General features: G+C 36.6%; 1 protein-coding gene across 1 annotated transcript in view; it reads right to left on the minus strand.

The window, feature by feature from the left end:
* Positions 1 to 1,884: 1,884 nt before the first annotated feature.
* Positions 1,885 to 19,532, minus strand: part of LOC139127331 (uncharacterized) — a 28,921-nt gene continuing 11,273 nt past the window's right edge. Inside the window, exon 7 of the mRNA XM_070693249.1 lies at positions 1,885 to 3,469. The gene's annotated coding sequence lies outside the window, so the exon portion shown is untranslated. The remainder of the gene's footprint in view (positions 3,470 to 19,532) is intronic.

Genomic DNA, 19,532 nt, shown 5'->3' on the forward strand with positions numbered 1-19,532 from the left:
GCGAAGCAAACCTTGCTGCTAAATAGCAATTTAATTATAGGGCCAGTGATCAAAATATGGGAAGACTTGTAAAACGTTGAAGCTTTCCCTGACAAGGAAGATTTCAAAATACCTCTTATCTGGGATTTTCCAACAAAAGAGAGCCTTATTATAAGAAATACCACAGTCACCTGTGGTCGGTCTATTACGCTTGGCGTCTATGCCCCGTAGACGTGTGTACATATGTCTGGTTTTTCTCAGGCACATGTACACAGATCTATGGGGGCATAGACGCCAAGCGGAATAGACCGACCACAGGTGACTGTGATGAGATGAACATGCATGCTATTTGAATAATGGTCAAAACAATAACGTTTCATTTTCACATCGTGTACACGAAATATGAAACGGGAAGAGTCAGATATTATGACATTACAGCTGACAGGAAAGTTGTAGAGCACTTTTTAAAAGTTTTGTTTAGTTTCTGTCACGGAAAGCTTTGACGTCGCTAATGACGAAAGAGGACAGAAAAAAAACACATTATCACCATCAGTATTTATTAAATGCAGGTGAAATATTTCACGTGCATGTACCATAAGGCCTGTAACTTAAACAAAATCATCATTCTGTGTGTCGCCAGAGTTTAAATTTCAGGAAATATCAAACGGGATACACTGACTTCATACAATGGAATAGTATACATTTAGTTTTTTGGCAAATATTCTTAGAGCTTCTCTCATGTCGCGTATTCATGTGAAAACTAGTTTTGACGCCTTGATAGATACAAACTTAAATATGGACAGTGCAGTGAAACAAGCAAGCAAACAAGCAAGCATGAAATCCATCAGTAACAATTCGCAGTGTTAGAAATTTCAACACTTTAAACAGAAAAGGTATTGAATAGTACGAAAGATACTGTTTACCTCATTGAACTTGACAGTCAAAGCGACTCAAAAAGCACTTGTCACATTGGTTTTCTTATTTATATTTGTTAATCCTGCTTGTTTAAATATATGTAAATACAAAATCCAAAAATCTTTGCAAATACTCCATATAACACCATACTTTCAACAATTGGCGCCATTTTCCGCACTTTTCAATGTTATAAAAGTTGTATCATGAACATTGCATGACACTTACTTCTCTTCGTCAACTTGAAAAATATATTTTGTGAACAAAAGTGCTCTTTTCTGCATGTAACTGCCCGTTCAGACAGAATAAAGCCATGTTCGTATTCTGTTTTATACACTTTTGCCACAATTCTATACAAACCTTTTTAAAATTCACTCCCCGGAAAAAAAACCCCCACAATTGATTGTAAAATTTGACAACCCCCTAAAAATGGTTTTGCAAAAGTCAAATCCCCTGATTTCCACTGACCCCCCCCCCCAAATAAAAACGAATGCTCCCTTAGAGATATTTCTACACCACGTTTCGACTTGCCACCACGCGTACAGCTCAAACTTACAACTACTCGGTATACGCGGTAGCCACTGTCACAGTCAAACCCTGGTGTTAAACAGTCCATAAAATAGGATTATTCATCGATGACAATGAGCACTTTGAGTTTATACCATAAACCAACAAAGACAGTATCGTCAGAATCTACTAGCGCGTACTCATGAGCTTCCGGAAAGCAAGCTCCGCACCCGGCCGCCGGCGCGGCGGCACCCTCGGCTGTCAAAGTACATGCATGCTCTGATAGCGATATTCTTCATATCGCCCTCTTGCGACAAGATATTTCACTTCACTTTGACTTCAGTTGATGTGGTCGTTCAGTTGAAACATGGCGACCTGTCGACAGGGTCGCTGACCACGATCGCCGTGAAAATTCCTTAAAAATGCGGAAACTATACCTATATTAGAGCAATCAAGACACCTGCAAATACAAAACAGTCATCGGAATGTTCAGGTATGTTTTCGCACGCACATTTCAGTGAAAATCGTCAAGTTTTCTGAGAAGGTTTTACCAACACGGATGGAATAGGGGTACATTGCTATCAAACGAAATGAAATCTGCTGCTGGATAATTTTCTAAAACATGAAAAAAGTACAACTGTGAATATTTTTCTCGTTAATACCTAATCCTGTATATATAAGGGGAAAAGCGTAGTTCCTGATCCAAAATTGACGAAAAATACCAAAATCCTTGAATTTTACGGTGAAATTCAAAATTCTTCAGCCTGTCGTTTGCATAGTGTTGTGTAAAACTAGTCTAGAAAGTTGTGGATTTTCACCAGAAATATACCTGCAGACTTGACATGTTATATTGTCATGTCTGCTTTTATGTATGTTTCTGTACACTCATGCACACATCTGTGAAAGTCAAAAAATTATTCTGACAAATATTTCACAATAAATTGCAACAGGCTGCTGTCAGAAAGTGTACAAAAATCATCAATAGTAATATTACTAATTAGAACTTTACCGACATTATTCCATCAAGGGTGAAAAAATATACAGGTGAAAAATAGTATATTTTAGTTTTACCAAACAGTTTGATAAAACAGTCCGTCAAAACGAAAACGTCATGTTTGATCCAAAATTAGCAGTATATATGAAAAATTATTGAAATGATGGCAAAAAATACACATTTACAGCCTGCAGTTGCAATGAGTTGTGTAAAATTTGTCAGAAAATTTGTAGATTTTCACCAGAGATATCCCTGCAGAGTTGACATGATGTGGTGTCATGTCTGCTTATATGTACAGTAGTTTAACACAGTATCGCTGTGTTACAACTAATCTGTATGGATTATCCTTACACAGTGCAATGTAACGGGGTTTCTCTAACTGACCTTGACCTTTATAGCTGAGAAATTCACCATCACAATTGAAGTGAACCACTCTATGCCCACCGTAATCACAAACATATATGCCATCTTGTTGGTGATCAAAACACAAACCCTCTGGCCACTTTAAGTGTCCCTTGCCAATGTCTCTTATACTTTGCATCTGGTGATTCAAAACATGAACACATTTCCTGCCATTATCTGATACAAAAATACATTTCTTATTCACAATCAGATCAAAGGGTTGACTGACTTGTCCTTTTTCAGTTCTTGCAATGTGTTCACCAGATTTATTATATTTTCTCACATATCCATTCCAGTCACCAATGAATATAAAACCATCAGGACTCAAGCAGATACCCGTTGGATCAATTCCTTCTTTGTGTCCAAAACAGTTTAAAATCTTGCTTTGTCCAGAACTCACCACAACTTGACCATTGTCCCAATCACTCATAAAGTATTGGTCATTGTCTTCATCCACTGTGACATTCCATGGAATAAATGACTGGAATGCATGGAATTGTAAGATGAGATCACAGCAGAGTCTGATTGGATCAATAACCTGAACTCTATGATTCCTCAAATCACATATAACCCATTGACCGTTCTTCTTGATGTATATTCCTCTGGCTGTATTAAATTGTCCTGGCATTGATCCAGACCCAAACACTTCAAGGACACTCCCCTTGACCGGATGGCCTTCGAAAACAAAAACAAACAAAGGTCAAAGGTCAAAATGCAAACTACAATTTCTATGAAGTCAAACATTTTCTGATCTCACAAATTTTGACTGAATACAAACTTTCTTTGTTTACACAAACACATGGAACATTTAAAGGAACAATTTCCTTACATGTTAATGTAACTCGCAAGTTTCCATGGCAACATATTTGCATTTTATCGATGGAAATGTGATTTTCAGTCCATAATAAGGTAAGTCATTGTATTGCTGATTAGCTCATGTTTTACTGATACCAGTGGAGTTGCCAGGTTGTAAATTGTTTTGTTGTGTTTTGATGTCAATCACACGTAGATGTTGATGTAACTCACACGTTTCCATGGCAACATTTTTGCATTTTATCGATGGAAATGTGATTTTCAGTCCATAAGGTACATGTAAGTCATCTGCTCATGTTTTACAGAGTGAGTTGCCAGGTTGTAAATTGTTTTGTTTTGTTTAGATGTCAATCACATGTACATGTTAATGTAACTCGCACGTTTCCATGGTAACATATTTGCATTTTATTGATGGAAATGTGATTTTTATTCCTTAAGGTAAGTCATTGCAGTAATTAGTGCATGTTTTACTCCAAGAGTTGCCAGGTTTTTAAATTTTTCTGTGTTTTTATAAATCAATCAGAGATACATTTGTATGTAACTCTCATGTTTCCATGGCAACATATTTGCATTTTATTAATGGAAATGTGATTTTCAGTCCATAAAATCAGTTACTGTATTGTAGTGATTAGCTAATGTTTTACAGAGTGAGTTGCCAGGTTGTAAATTGTTTGGTTGTGTTTTGATGCCAGTTACTGATACGTAAAAACTGAATCTGTTTGCTTGCATTTGGATTAAGATAAAGTTACCAATATTTATTCTTTAATTTTTCTCCAAATTTTGCCCCAGATGATATATTTTATTTTTATTTTTCCAACTTCTCACAGACTAATTTCTCTGTCCCTACAATCTCTCCCAAAATCTTTCTGTATTGAAATACAAACAATTGCTGATTTGTTTATAGCCTTGTTCACGGTTACAGGTTTGTTACTAAATATAGCTGTACGCGCGCGACATCGCACACGCAGCTTGAAATGCGGACAAATTTTATCAATGTTGCATACATGGCCGTCTTTGCAGCTAATACTCAGAGTCGTGAATATGTTTTTTAGTATTCATTGTTACACTAGCAGTCACCCACTGAGATGTATTTTCGTTGTTCTTGCATGCGTAATTTTCAAAAGCGTAATCTAAAAATGCGGACAAATATTTATTTTTGCATATTAATGAGAGAACAGTGACGTAAACTGTGAACGGCCCTATTGTACTGTCAACGCCGTAGTTTTTTTTCTTTGCTAATTTTCATCAAAATTTGTCAAACTTTACTTATTTTAAAAACTTGTGTAATTTGTACATTTGTTTTACTCTTCTTGGAAAATTCACATTTGTATATCATTTTCTTTTTTGTTGATTCAATAATCTGACATTTTAAAGTTACAAGTAAAATGTATACTTTGAATGTTAATCTATTTGTTTCATCGTCGTAAACCATGCGCCTCTTTACGGCAACAGCTCAGCGCTACCGGTCTTGATTTTTGCGTAGGTCAGCAGAGCGGAAATTATTGCTCTGGCTCGCGAGAATGATTTGTTTCTTTATAACATGGGTTGGCCATATGGAATTTTATTTTTGTTTCACATATATTCTCTGTCGTTTCTTTTTTATTTTCACAACACACCACCCATCCATCCTTCAATGGATTGATGTTTACATATCAAATGTGTTAAAAGTGTCAGCAATTCTTTAATTATTATTTTGTTTTCATTTTCTAACTGCAGATGATGTTTTTTACAAAGAGATCCATTTTCCATATTTTTTACTTTTTTATGCTGATGATTCTTAATTTTGTAGTTTTTGTACCGTTTCCACTGTCATTTGTTTTATTGTCTCAAACAGTAAAGATACTTCCATGCAGTGATTGAATGTCAGTCATTTCCCATCATAAACATTTTCACATTTGTTGATTATAAAGGCAGGGCTCGAAATTAACATTTTATCCTGGTAGTCATTTTGACCACCACATTTCAAATTTGGTGGTCATTTTAAGGAAACTGGCAGTCAATATTTTTTTTAACTGAATCATATTATCAGGCTTTTTGTATTCACGAAAAGAGAGGTCAATGTTATGGTGGGAGTCTTTGAACATGGCTGTACCCAAACATGTCTGTACAGTGGATAAAAAAAATAAATACCTATGTTGGATAGAAAAAAAAAACCTGATAATGATTTTGCCAACAACTGCTCATCTACTGACTCGTGCTTATGTTTTGTAATGATAAGTAGAAGGATTTTGAAATTGTTTTTTTCCGATGCGAGAAATATTTGCATAAATGTCGCAAAATGAAATTTAGTTTATTAGCACCTGTGAAGGCCCTGCGCCACAAAAAGGAATGAAACGTTATGTGTAACAATTTCTTCAAGGCCGATTGCAATGTTGTTATTGATGAAACGGTACCCTCGCCATCAGACAAAGCGGCAATCGCTGAAATACTAAATGTTTTACATGGTGGTCAAAATGACCACCAGTTACAGAATTTGGAGGTCAAGCACGGAAAAATGGTGGTCATTTGACGCAAGACCACCGCTAATTTCGAGCCCTGAAAGGCCACATTAAATTTAAATTTGTTCAATATTCTCATTTACAGGTTCAAATTACCTTAATCCTTGAATAGTTGTGTTCCACTTTTCTAAACATTGCCAATATATTCATTTCAATAAAGTATCAATGACTTTGTTTTTTGCTCACGTGTTCACACACGTGAGCATATGTCGCAGCGATGTCTGTCTGTCTGTCTGTCTGTCTGTCTGTCCGTCTGTCTGTCTGTCTGTCTGTGTGTCTGTCTGTCTGTGGGTCCATTTTCCAAAAACGGCTGAACGTATTTCAGTCAAATTGGTAGACATCTTCAGAATTCAAATGGCTAGAACTGAAAAGATTTTGGTGGGCGTGGCTTGCATATTAATGAAGTTATCACAGTTTTAATTTTTCTGATACATGGTAGTCTATGGCAAGCCAGTATCTGTGGTTTGAGGGCGCTATCCCCACGTTACACTCTGGCTAGACGATGCTGAAATTAGACTCGGTTTCGGATTCGGTTTCGGATTTGGTTTCGGATTCTAGAGACTGAAAGAAATTTTATATTTCAGCCAATTGTTACACTGTGGAATACTGGATTTTCCTTACTTTCCCTGGACCCTTTTTTCAGCTAAAATAATATCTAATCACACTAAACAAAGTGAAAATAAGTATATAGGGATAACTTAGCAATACAAATTTTTTGACAAAATGTCATGTGATCTCGATGACCTTTGACCTTAAATATGAGTATATGTCCATAACTCAGTAACCACAAGTGCTACACCCTTCATATTTGGTATGATGGGAGACCTTATGACATCACATCCTGTACCTTATTAATTATGTGATATCTAATTCTTAGCCAGCAAATAGAGCTAGAGGTCTGATTATTGGTATATAGGTATAATTTAGCAATACAATTTTTTGACAAAATGTCATGTGACCCCAATGACCTTGACCTCATATACATATATGGCCATAACTAAGTAACCCCAAGTGCTACACCCTTCATATTTGGTATGATGGGAGACCTTATGACACCACATCCTGTACCTCATTAATTATGCACATATCTAATTCTGAGCCAGCCAATAGAGCTAGAGGTCTGATTTTTGGTATATAGGGATAATTAGCAATACAATTTTTTTGACAAAATGTCACGTGACCTCAGTGACCTTTGACCTTAAATATGAGTATATGTCCATAACTCAGTAACCACAAGTGCTACACCCTTCATATTGGTATGATGGGAGACCTTATGACATCACATCCTGTACCTTATTAATTATGTGCATATCTAATTCTTAGCCAGCAAATAGAGCTAGAGGTCTGATTTTTGGTATATAGGTATAATTTAGCAATACAATTTTTTTGACAAAATGTCATGTGACCCCAATGACCTTTGACCTCATATACATATATGGCCATAACTAAGTAACCCCAAGTGCTACACCCTTCATATTTGGTATGATGGAGACCTTATGACACCACATCCTGTACCTCATTAATTATGCACATATCTAATTCTGAGCCAGCCAATAGAGCTAGAGGTCTGATTTTTGGTATATAGGGATAATTTAGCAATACAATTTTTTGACAAAATGTCACGTGACCTCAGTGACCTTTGACCTCAAATATACATATTTGTCCATAACTCAGTAACCACAAGTACTACAGCCTTCATGTATGGTATGATGGGACAGCTTATGACGCCACATATTGCACCTCATTAATTATGCGCATATCTAATTTTGAGTGCGCCAATAGAGCTAGAGGTCTGATTTTTGGTATATAGGGATAACTTAGCAATACAATTTTTTTGACAAAATGTCACGTGACCTCGGTGACCTTTGACCTCAAATATACATATTTGTCCATAACTCAGTAACCACAAGTGCTACAGCCTTCATGTATGGTATGATGAAACACCTTATGACACCACATATTGTACCTCATTAATTATGCGCATATCTAATTTTGAGCGCGCCAATAGAGCTAGAGGTCTGATTTTTGGTATATAGGGATAACTTAGCAATACAATTTTTTTGACAAAATGTCACGTGACCTCGGTGACCTTTGACCTCAAATATACATATTTGTCCATAACTCAGTAACCACAAGTGCTACAGCCTTCATGTATGGTATGATGGGACAGCTTATGACGCCACATATTGCACCTCATTAATTATGCGCATATCTAATTTTGAGCGAGCCAATAGAGCTAGAGGTCTGATTTTTGGTATATAGGGATAACTTAGCAATACAATTTTTTTGACAAAATGTCACTTGACCTCGGTGACCTTTGACCTCAAATATACATATTTGTCCATAACTCAGTAACCACAAGTGCTACAGCCTTCATGTATGGTATGATGAAACACCTTATGACGCCACATATTGTACCTCATTAATTATGCGCATATCTCATTTTGAGCGAGCCAATAGAGCTAGAGGTCTGATTTTTGGTATATAGGGATAACTTAGCAATACAATTTTTTTGACAAAATGTCACGTGACCTCGGTGACCTTTGACCTCAAATATACATATTTGTCCATAACTCAGTAACCACAAGTGCTACAGCCTTCATGTATGGTATGATGGGACAGCTTATGACGCCACATATTGTACCTCATTAATTATGAGCATATCTAATTCTGAGCGAGCCAATAGAGCTAGAGGTCTGATTTTTGGTATATAGGGATAACTTAGCAATACAATTTTTTTGACAAAATGTCACGTGACCTCAGTGACCTTTGACCTCAAATATACATATTTGTCCATAACTCAGTAACCACAAGTGCTACAGCCTTCATGTATGGTATGATGAAACACCTTATGAGGCCACATATTGTACCTCATTAATTATGCGCATATCAAATTTTGAGCGAGCCAATAGAGCTAGAGGTCTGATTTTTGGTATATAGGGATAACTTAGCAATACAATTTTTTTGACAAAATGTCACGTGACCTCGGTGACCTTTGACCTCCAATATACATATTTTTCCATAACTCGGTAACCACAAGTGCTACACCCTTTATGTTTGGTATGATGGGACATGTTATGACGCCACATACTGTACCTCAATAATTATGCGCATATCTCATTCTGAGCGAGCCAATAGAGCTGGATGTCTGATTTTTGGTATATAGGGATAACTATAGGAGAGAAATTTTTTGACCAATGTCATGTGACCTTGATGACCTTTTACCTTAAATATATGTTTATGTCAATAAATAAGTAACCACAAGTGCTATGTCCTTTGTATTTAGTAGGATGGGAGACCTTTTGACAACACACGCTTTACCTCATTAATTATGTACACATCTAATTCTGGGCAAGCGAATAGAGCTAGAGATCTGATTTTTGGCATATAGGGATTAATTAGGAATATAATTTTTTTTTTTGAAAATGTCATGTGACCTTGATGACCTTTGACCTTGATTATACATATATATGCATATTTCAGTAACCACAAGTTCTATACCCTCCAATTTTGATAGGATATTAGACCTTAAGATGTCACATCTTGTACCTCATTTATAATGCGCATATGTATTTCTTGGCTGGCCAATACTGCTAGAGGTCTGACCTTTTTTCCCGATTTAGAACCGTAACTTAGACATGCCTCATGTGTTTCAAATTGGGAACAACGACATAGACCTATGTGCCCATAGATCTCAACATATACACTCCAATGATACTTCTTAATGACCACATTTTCCTGCCCCATCAAGACTAGTACTCCTATTACAAGTGGGGACTATGTCATTGTAAATGACTTGTTGAGTTATTGGTTGTATCACAGTATTCGATATATCTAATTCTGTATTTTTTCCATTTTATATTCTGAATAATTACATTAAACATATTTCACTGTCTCCAGTACATTTCATTTAAGTATTTTCACTTCATGCACTTTATCCCTTTCACATGTTCAAATATCTGACCAGAGAACAAACACTAAATAGTCCAGGATGGGAGCTACAGTGTCATTGACGCTATTTTTACTTCAGCCAATTCCTAATTTGCATATGAAATGAATTTTCATACTTAGGGATATTCATCTGAATTGACTTGATCAAAATTGATGTAACTTGCTATGTACATTTCAGACACTGTAATACAATATTATTGAAAGTCATTAATCGTTTCTCTTCAGCAAATTCCTAATTTGCATGTTTAATGAACTTTCCTAATTAGAGATATATATCTGAATTGAATTGACCAAAGTTGACAAAACTTGCTACATATATTGCAGATACCATGATACAACATTATTGACAATATTTAAGCATTTTTACTTAAGTCAATTCCCAATTTACATATTTAATGAACTTTGCTTATTAGGGATATATACTGGGATTTACTTGATCAAAGTTGGCAAAACATGACAACATTGATGATTATACCTGGTTAAAACAATATCGAAAGTCATTTCACATTTCATGTCAGCTAATTTACAATTTGCATATCTAATGAGCTTTCACAGCTCGGCATATATGGCTTGAAGGACTTGGCCAACGGTAATTACACTTGCTATATAAATGACAGCAGTCAAAGAACTTTAATATTTTTATTTCAGCTAATTACATATTTGTATACTTCATGACCTTTGAGAATTAATCAGCGGTGATTATTGTTCATTATGTTGATCATAATACTTTCAATGAAGTTGCGAACATGTGGCAAAGGTTCAAATTTACACATAACTGTATGAAACACGTGAGCATTTTCAGTTCATATCTTTTTATTGTCTGACTTTGGCCATAATGAGAATTTAAATTTAAATTTATTATTTAACATTCTCTTTTTTCATATATTCTCAATCTTGTATCAATGTTCCATCACCTACACTGATTCCCTCACTTGCTTGGTTATGTTTGCAATTGTTTATTATATTTTTGGTTTATTTTACAACTCTGTAACTGTTCACCACTTTTCTTCATACTGTATTAATTTTGGAGGTATTATATGGAGATGTTTATTTATATCAACGTAATATTTTTATATATTTATAGTATATTAAATTTTAAAAACTCTTTGTATTTTTGCTGTAAAAGCATCTGAAGTTTATGTTTTCTAAACATTATAAAACTGGCTGTCAGCTGTGTTACATTAACACATTTTAAACGGAACATTTTGTAGCAATCCATCTTATGCCGCCCAATTTCTACTTTGTTCTGCCTTTGTAATGGTGTAAAAATTAACCAAACATATTTCATGACATAGATATCTTGATCTTACATATGAGACAACTCACTTTGTCTTGAGTAATGCATATTGATATGCTGTGATATCTGGCTTTCTCTGTGACCTAAATTTCCTAACTCAAACTGTGGCACTTCAATATACCGGTACATTTATCTGTGCCTGATATTAACTGTATTTGTCTTCCATGCGTTTCTATCTTTCTGCTTCAAACACACTCTCTCATCCAATGAATATTTCAAATATGTTGCGTGGTAACTTTGTTTTGCCTATGTTACTTAAAGCCCCAGTGCTGCTAACTTTTGATGGTTTTTTCATTATTTTTTTTTATAAATCAATTGCAACTTCTTATTCTACTCCCCAAAGAATGCTGAAACACCCACTATTTAGCTTGTCAACTTGGTGTCTATATGTGTAAAATGCATGGTTTTTGTTTACCGGTACATTAGAATTCTAGTCCAGACCAGAAGTCAGTTTTCAACAATAACAATGCAGTTTACAACCTTAGGGGCTGAGTTGACAAGCTGGATACTGTGTATATCAACATTCTTTGGGGAGAAGAACAAGGAATTATGGTTTACATTCAAAACAAAAATGGTGGAATTATCATCAAAAGTTAGCAGCACTGGGGCTTTGATACAAGTACTTTATGCATGAGATGAGTTGGCAAATTTTCATGTTTATCAGTGTTGACTTTATTAGTTTTTTTGAGTTTTATTCAGTTTTTCTCAATTTTGTTCTATGTTTATTATTTTTGATTTAGAAACGTGTTTTTCGTTACATGCATAAAACTATATTGGTGTATTCAACAGGAGGAAACATGATTTGTCATACATTCTATGCAGTATTGAATAATGAAAATATTTACACGAAGCATGCCAAATTTCGACAGCAGTCCTGGTCATTACACTGATATTTTCAATGACAACTTTCTTTTTTTCTTCTCCTCCTCATAATTTGGCTTATCTATGTGTGCATATTAATTGGGTTTTTGAATTTTTGAAGTTGTTCAGTACCTTTCATATGTGTTGTGTTTCTCAATTCTGACGTTCCACTGTTAGGTCATCACCATATCCATAAAATCACAATATAACTCTTTCCAGAAAAGCTAAACTACATTGTACTTTTATTTCATACAGATTATTTGTGACGACAGCATTTTCAACCAAAGGAACAACAGTGAAATCAACCAGGGTGACTGACAGAGTAGGGATCTGGCAAATGCTATGTCCAATCACTATGGTACAGCAATTAGTGTTATAGTAGTTATACATTTGATGACACTGAAAATGTCACAGTTGATCAAGACATGAAGAAATCAACAAAAGCTGTCACCTATTCTACAGAAAACCTCCTTCCTGGTGGTGGCAGCCTGACAAAGATGTCTTTGGGTTCAAGTGAACCTGAAATTAAACATTGTGTACATACTGTACACACAAACCAAACGGCCCTTTTCAGGGCCATCACATCCTCCAAAAAGAGAACTACCGTACACTATCTTGTAATTTATTTTTCAACTTTGTTTTGATTTAAAGTGTGTGTTAACCTTTATTATGCTCCTCTTGTCAACTGGTCTTAACAGCTGTACAGGTAGGTTGAAAAATGAAAGCTGAAAAAATACCAAAATTTACAGAGTGCTCCAGAGCTACAATTCTCAGTGCTTAAGAAACAACAAATTCTTTTCGTGTATAAGCTATGTACCGGTACTCTGGAAAATGTACAATGTCCAGTTTACACAAAGTAGAAAAGAGAACTGAAATACTTCCAACTGTTTGTGTCATGAACTAGCTGTCATATACCAGTATATACGCAATGTTTACGTGCAGTGTCTTTCAAATCAAATGCTTTTCTTTAAAAAATGACAAGATGTCAGCGGTGTAGCTATGGAATGCTGCTAAAAATCTTTATCCATCTAATACGATGCTGTTTATTTTGGAAATTTGACAAAGTTAAATTGTGATGGATTATTGTCATTGTTTGTATATATTGTCATTGTGTATTGTTTGTATTGTGTATTGGTACATAATGTCATGATAGAAAGTCATTTGTTTTCTGTTTCAGTCCTGATATTTCAGAGATTTCACAGAGTTTTCTATATTTCAACTGTGGATTGTATCACACCTCTAGAATTTGTACGGTACATGGATTATCCTGGATATTTGCAATATGTCTGTATGTCATCTATCGGTATATCACAAGAAGACATTTCTGTTCAAAGCCAGCAACAAACTAAAGGTAAGTCAGGTATTTCATACCAGTATATTGATGTGCCAAATGCAGCGATCTGATTGGTCAAGATGTGAAAAGAACCGTGGTATTTTCATGATATAGCTCAGTTGGCACACACTGGAGTTCTCGGCAAGACATTTCTTTGACATTCCGCGCTAGACTTGGTTCAAGTCGGTGAATTAAAAAAAAATAAAATCATTTATAATAGTTTCTCTTGTGTCTCTCCTATTTCGTACAAACCTATCCGGAATTTGGCAGCTCACGCCAGGTTTTCCCAGCTATTGAATGCGTCGAGTTTGAGTCTGCGCAGTAGTGAGTTAGTTTCTGCCGGATTCACCGACTTGGACTTCTTGCAAGTACAGGCGGTGAGACGGACTGTGTACACAGTGACGTAGAGCAAATACAAAATGATTGACAGCCCCGCCGTTATTCTGGCCAAAAAGAAGAACGCATGCTCTGCATGCATTCAAAAGTTTGTTGTCATCTCAGTGCAAAGCTAGACATCGAGTACGTTTTACATCTGGGCGAATAATGGCATCAAGTTTGTACATCAACTGCGTTTTACAACTGATCGGTCGACCATCGCTAATCATGAGAGATTACCAAGGAAAGCTTGTTGAGAGTTACATTGAGGGAAAAGATGTGTTCGTCTGCGCACCAACCGGCAGCGGAAAATCACTGACATACGAAGTCGCCCCACATTGTTTTGATTTCCATCGCTTTGGGCACGTAAGAGAACGGGCTACAACTGTAAGGACGGTGTCTTTTTCCATCCTTGAATAACCGGCGACGATTTTCGCATTTTGCAACATGGGCCCCACAAACAACACAGATATTTTCACGCGTTTTCGGTGATACAACAGAGGTCGTGCTGACTTTTGTGGGAGTGATCACACTCGACATTTTGTCAACAACGCCATGTGAGTTTTATGCACGTCTCGTTTGGGTCAATTGGTAACTCCTCCCAATGTGTAAAATTTAGTGATGTCATCTTATGAATAATGTATGAGTAAAGAAAACGTCATCTCATGAATAATTTATAGCAACGCAGATCGTGCAAGAAAGCCAAGTCTGTGATTCCGGGTGAAACTCCGCTGTATAGCGTTCACTCCACTCATCACGTTCACCCTACTCATCGCGTCCACTCACGCGCGCGTTTCACATGAAAGCAGAATACAAATCATTGCGTTCACTCCACTCAAACATTCACAAATCACAGACTTGAACCAAGTCTAATTCCGCGCCAGAATTTCAACGTACTATTATGATAAAATAGCAATGAAGCACACGCAATGTTTCACTCTGTTTTGACCAGTTCACTTCATATATGCATTCACTATTGCCCCTGATTGTGATACAATCCACAATTGAAGGATAGAAAACACTGTGAAATCTTGTACGTGGTATACCATCACTGGGTGTTCATCATGGCAACATTTTATGTAAACATGAGCAAATGAAATGTCTTTCATTTCTTTTGAAGCCAAATGGAAATAAAATGCTTGCTTCTCTTCCCAGTCCTTTTACAACTAGATATGAACTGAAAATGCTGTTTCAGGATATAAGCTTTGTCAACTTGATCAAGTCTATTCATAATATACATCCGAAATGAGGAAAGTTTATTGAATATAAGTTTTGTCAACTTGATAAAGTCTATTCATAATATACATCCCAAATAAGGAAAGTTCATTGAATATCTTAATCAGTAATTAGCTGAAGTGAAAAATGCCAAATGACTTTCAATAATGTTATATCATAGTGTTATATCATAGTGTCTTCAGAGTACATAGCATGTTTAATCAATTCTTATAAAAAGTCCATTTACTATTAGGGTACAGGTACAGACTATGCCAATGGCATTACGCAATGAGAAATTACAAGTGTGTATTGCGCAGATAATTCTACAGGTATATATGTAATACCTAACTTGTAAAAGTTTTGGTGCCAACCTCGTAACTTAAAAATTCCTAACAGCGTCCAGCAATTTCCAATTGTCACACATGAACTCCCATTCAGTTACATTCATTCTAAAATCACAATTGTGAGATTACCATGGTACAAACTTAGAGAAAAACCGTGTTACAAGTGTGTTAAATGTTCATTAACGCAAAGAAACGACACGGAGACAGGGCTTGGCCGAAACCCAGGGGCGATGGAACATCCGGGCGTCGTGGCGGCCTTTCCCATGAAGCCAGTCGCAGATTTGAATGACCTCAAGGGAGGGCAACGTGTTACCCAGGATGCAACTACTACCACGGCGGGGATGCACGGCGTCGTGGCGGCCTGGAAGATGACACGGACCCCTTGCGGGATCATGCCATGCATCGGGCAACGTGGTACCATGGTCCCTCCGGATCCGCGACAGCAGCCCCATGGAACTTTATTGAAATTTAATCGTCCAAATAACAGCCAGATAGAAAAGTGACAAACTGTAATATGTCTGTACTGTATGTGGGTTGCTAATGCCGCAGCTTGCTTTCATTTTTTTTTTTTTTTTTTTGTGGTGGGTGGGAGGGGATTTTTGATGTGTACTTTATCGTTGCAGGAGCTGAAGTGGCGGCAAATGGCTTTGGCCAAGGGGGGTATGCATGGATAGCTGATGGTCAGTGATGCGAGCAGATAACGGGTTGGACGTCATGCAAGGCATGCATGGCATTCATATTTGATAGTGAGGGTGGACAAGAAGCAGCTGTGATTCGACAGGCAAGGGTTTATTGTGTGTTAAGCCAAAGTGCGAGGCGTGGTTGTGAGGCAAAGGTAGAATGGCCTGCGTCTCCGTGCCCTTCCCCGCGTTAACTATGATTATAGCAAGCCATAATCATCCACTAAATCCCTGATAGTAGAGTTTTGATGCAAGAGATGCCAAACTTCATTACTTGGTGCATGATTTTCAATTTTCAGAGCAAGACGAAGATTGTCTTCAATTTAGGACCCAAAACCAAACGACACAAATATCATTTTACATACCTTTTCAGTACGACAGAAGTGACATGACTGGCCAGTAGTAGCTACACATCATGACCTTGAAACACAGAAGTTGACCTCCAACTGACAATAATACAAGGTTACATAAAATACCAGAATTTATTTCTGTGGTACTGCATAGCATCAAGATGTATGAGGACATGAATCCCAGCATTTTGTAGGTAACATTATTATACACCTTTCCATGATACACGTGTGTATTTTAGGAAAATAGTCAGATGTATTGTGTTTTCAGAATGCCCTGTGTTACACTCTGTTGTACAATTGCATACCCACCATTGGTAGTACTGCCAACTCTGCCTAGGCACAATGCAGTGCACAAGATGAAATCGTAGTTTGGGAGGATTATTTCACAGGAATTCAAAGCTTTAAGATCAGCAATTGCTCAATGATGATTAGGCCAAAGAAAAAAATTATTGTGCCTCAGATTTTTTTGCTAAGCTATAGAGGCAGTGAGGGAATGTTATTAATTTATTTTATGAACCGGCAATATCTGTCGCTAGTTGCAATGCTACAGATGACTTGGGGTGCAGATTTTACAAACTGTCCAACGTAATACAAATATGAAATGTACAGGTGATATTCACAGAACAAATACTGACCATTTCAACATTCTTTCAGAAGAAGAAAAACAATAAGTCATTCACATCGCAACAAAATTATTGTCTTTTTAACATCCTCAAGGTTAGGGCTAACACTAAAATACAGCTAAGCCTATAGACCTTTTCCTCGTTATCCCACAATGCATTGCTGTGGTTGTGTCAAATACCATCGTATACACACTCAAAACAACAAATACGTACTGATTTTGTGTTGTACAATGGATAGCTCTACAAAAATAATACAAATATGCATTGCCAATAAAATGCCTCTAGTGTTTGATTTCCGTCGGCAACAAAAATAAAGGTCAGTGTTCACCATAGTGTTCTCTAAGTAAAATATCCCACCCATACCCCATGGCTGAAGAGTTACATGCGTAACATACGCTTTGTATACCCTGTTGCGCACTGCATCGTGGAACCGGTAAAAGAATTGTTGCATTGGGTCAAAAATGATAGTGTCCTTATGGTGTTTCGCATGACATCTACATTACGTTTGAATGGTATTGGTCAACAATAACAATTACATGACCAATATAAAAATAAACAACAACAACAACAACAACAACAACAACCAGATTGCTTGGTTCGCAGTGCTTTGGTTACATCTTTAGAACACCTGGTTTGTTACAGCCCATACTTTAGGGAAGAATATCTGACATACCTTTAGTCTGAGGAAGTGTCAACTTATCTGTGTATGAACAAATACTTGCTTCAATATAATGGTGAATTAAGTACATTATTTATAGCATCTCGACTCCCTCTGAATCAAGCAAAGTTAGGCTGTTACCCTAATGCACTGATTTATGTACATCATACTCAAATTGGCTGCTTCTGAGAATTCTTTCATCCATGACCCCAACTTATCTTCACCAAGAGGTGAGTTACAAAACTGGATTTCGTGTATCCAAATTCGGACTTCAGTCTTTGAAACAAAGTGGACTGTTTTGGATTAAGTTTAGATAGGTGCAGTTCAAATGCACTGGCTGGGCGATTTTCCGCATAATTTCTCTATGCTGGTTTAGGGGCGAGGTTTAGCACTGTGAAAACAGTTTTTTAGCATTGCTAGGATGAGCTCTCATCCAATCAGAATGGCGCATGGTAGCATAATAAAATGCAATTTATTTTAATACGTTTGACAATGATATGTATTGTCAATAAAGGTTTATATTAGCAACCTTTGGTGTCTTGGTCTGATCTTTTTCTCCTTCACTATTTCATGTATTTGTTTTTTGATTGACAGTGTTACACAAAGTTTTTTTAACTGTGTTTTGTCTATTACATTGTATCTATGCGTTTGATTGCCTATAATACTCCAAGGCAAGCAGGGGTAAGTTACTAATCTGTGGATGCTATAGCCATATTATCACAGGATTAACTTTAACAAAGTCAACAATGCATGCATCAGCAAAGAGTTAACAGCCACACACTTGCTGGTGAATTCGTTGTTGACTTTGTGAAAGTTAATCCAGAGATAATCTGGCAACAGCGTTCACAGATTAGTAACTTACCCTTGCTTACTTTGGCACATTTGGCAATAGAAATAAAAAGCATCCGACAATAAATGAAGCATAGTAATAAAACTTAGCATAAGAATATCACAGCACAAATACATGATATTGACGCAGTGAAGGAGGGAAAGAAACCTTTACAAAACCAGTGCAAAGATAAGACTAAGACCCCCAAGGTTGGTAGTAGAGAGCTTTATTGGCTCTATCATAGTCAAAAGTATTACAATAAATTGAACAACAGAAACAAGAAACCTGTGCTGAGACCAAGACACCCCTACCCCAACCCCATGCCTGTATGTGTACCGGTATATGTATGTATGTATGTATGTATGTATGTATGTATGTATGTATGTATGTATGTATGTATGCATGCATGCATGCTTGCGTGCGTGCGTGTGTGTGTGCATGCAGGCATGCATGCATGTATGTATGTATGTATGTATGCATGCATATATGCATGTATGTCAATCTGTCCGTCCTTCCGTCTATTGACTTTTTAGCTCACGTGTTCACACATGTAAGCTAATTTCATAGCAATGTCTGTTTGTCTGTCTGTGTGTTTGTGTGTGTGTGTGTCTGTCTGACTGTTTGCACGATAACTCAAAAACGCCTGTACATGTTCAAATCAGATTTGGTAGACAGGTAGCATACGCTACTTGCAAGAAGTGATTAGATTTTGGTTAGTGTGTCTTGCATATTAATGAAGTTATGACATTTCATTTTTTTCATATAATTGTTTCCTATTGAGACAGTAACGACAATGTCAACATATATCAAGAAATACTGCAAAATTTCATGAAACGTTTCACAGATGACAATCTCAGAACATTATGATGATACTCTGAGTGTCATGTCAATTATCTGCTCATTTGCATATT

Source organism: Ptychodera flava, unplaced genomic scaffold, assembly GCF_041260155.1.
Source record: "Ptychodera flava strain L36383 unplaced genomic scaffold, AS_Pfla_20210202 Scaffold_30__1_contigs__length_3116999_pilon, whole genome shotgun sequence".
NCBI lineage: Eukaryota > Metazoa > Hemichordata > Enteropneusta > Ptychoderidae > Ptychodera > Ptychodera flava.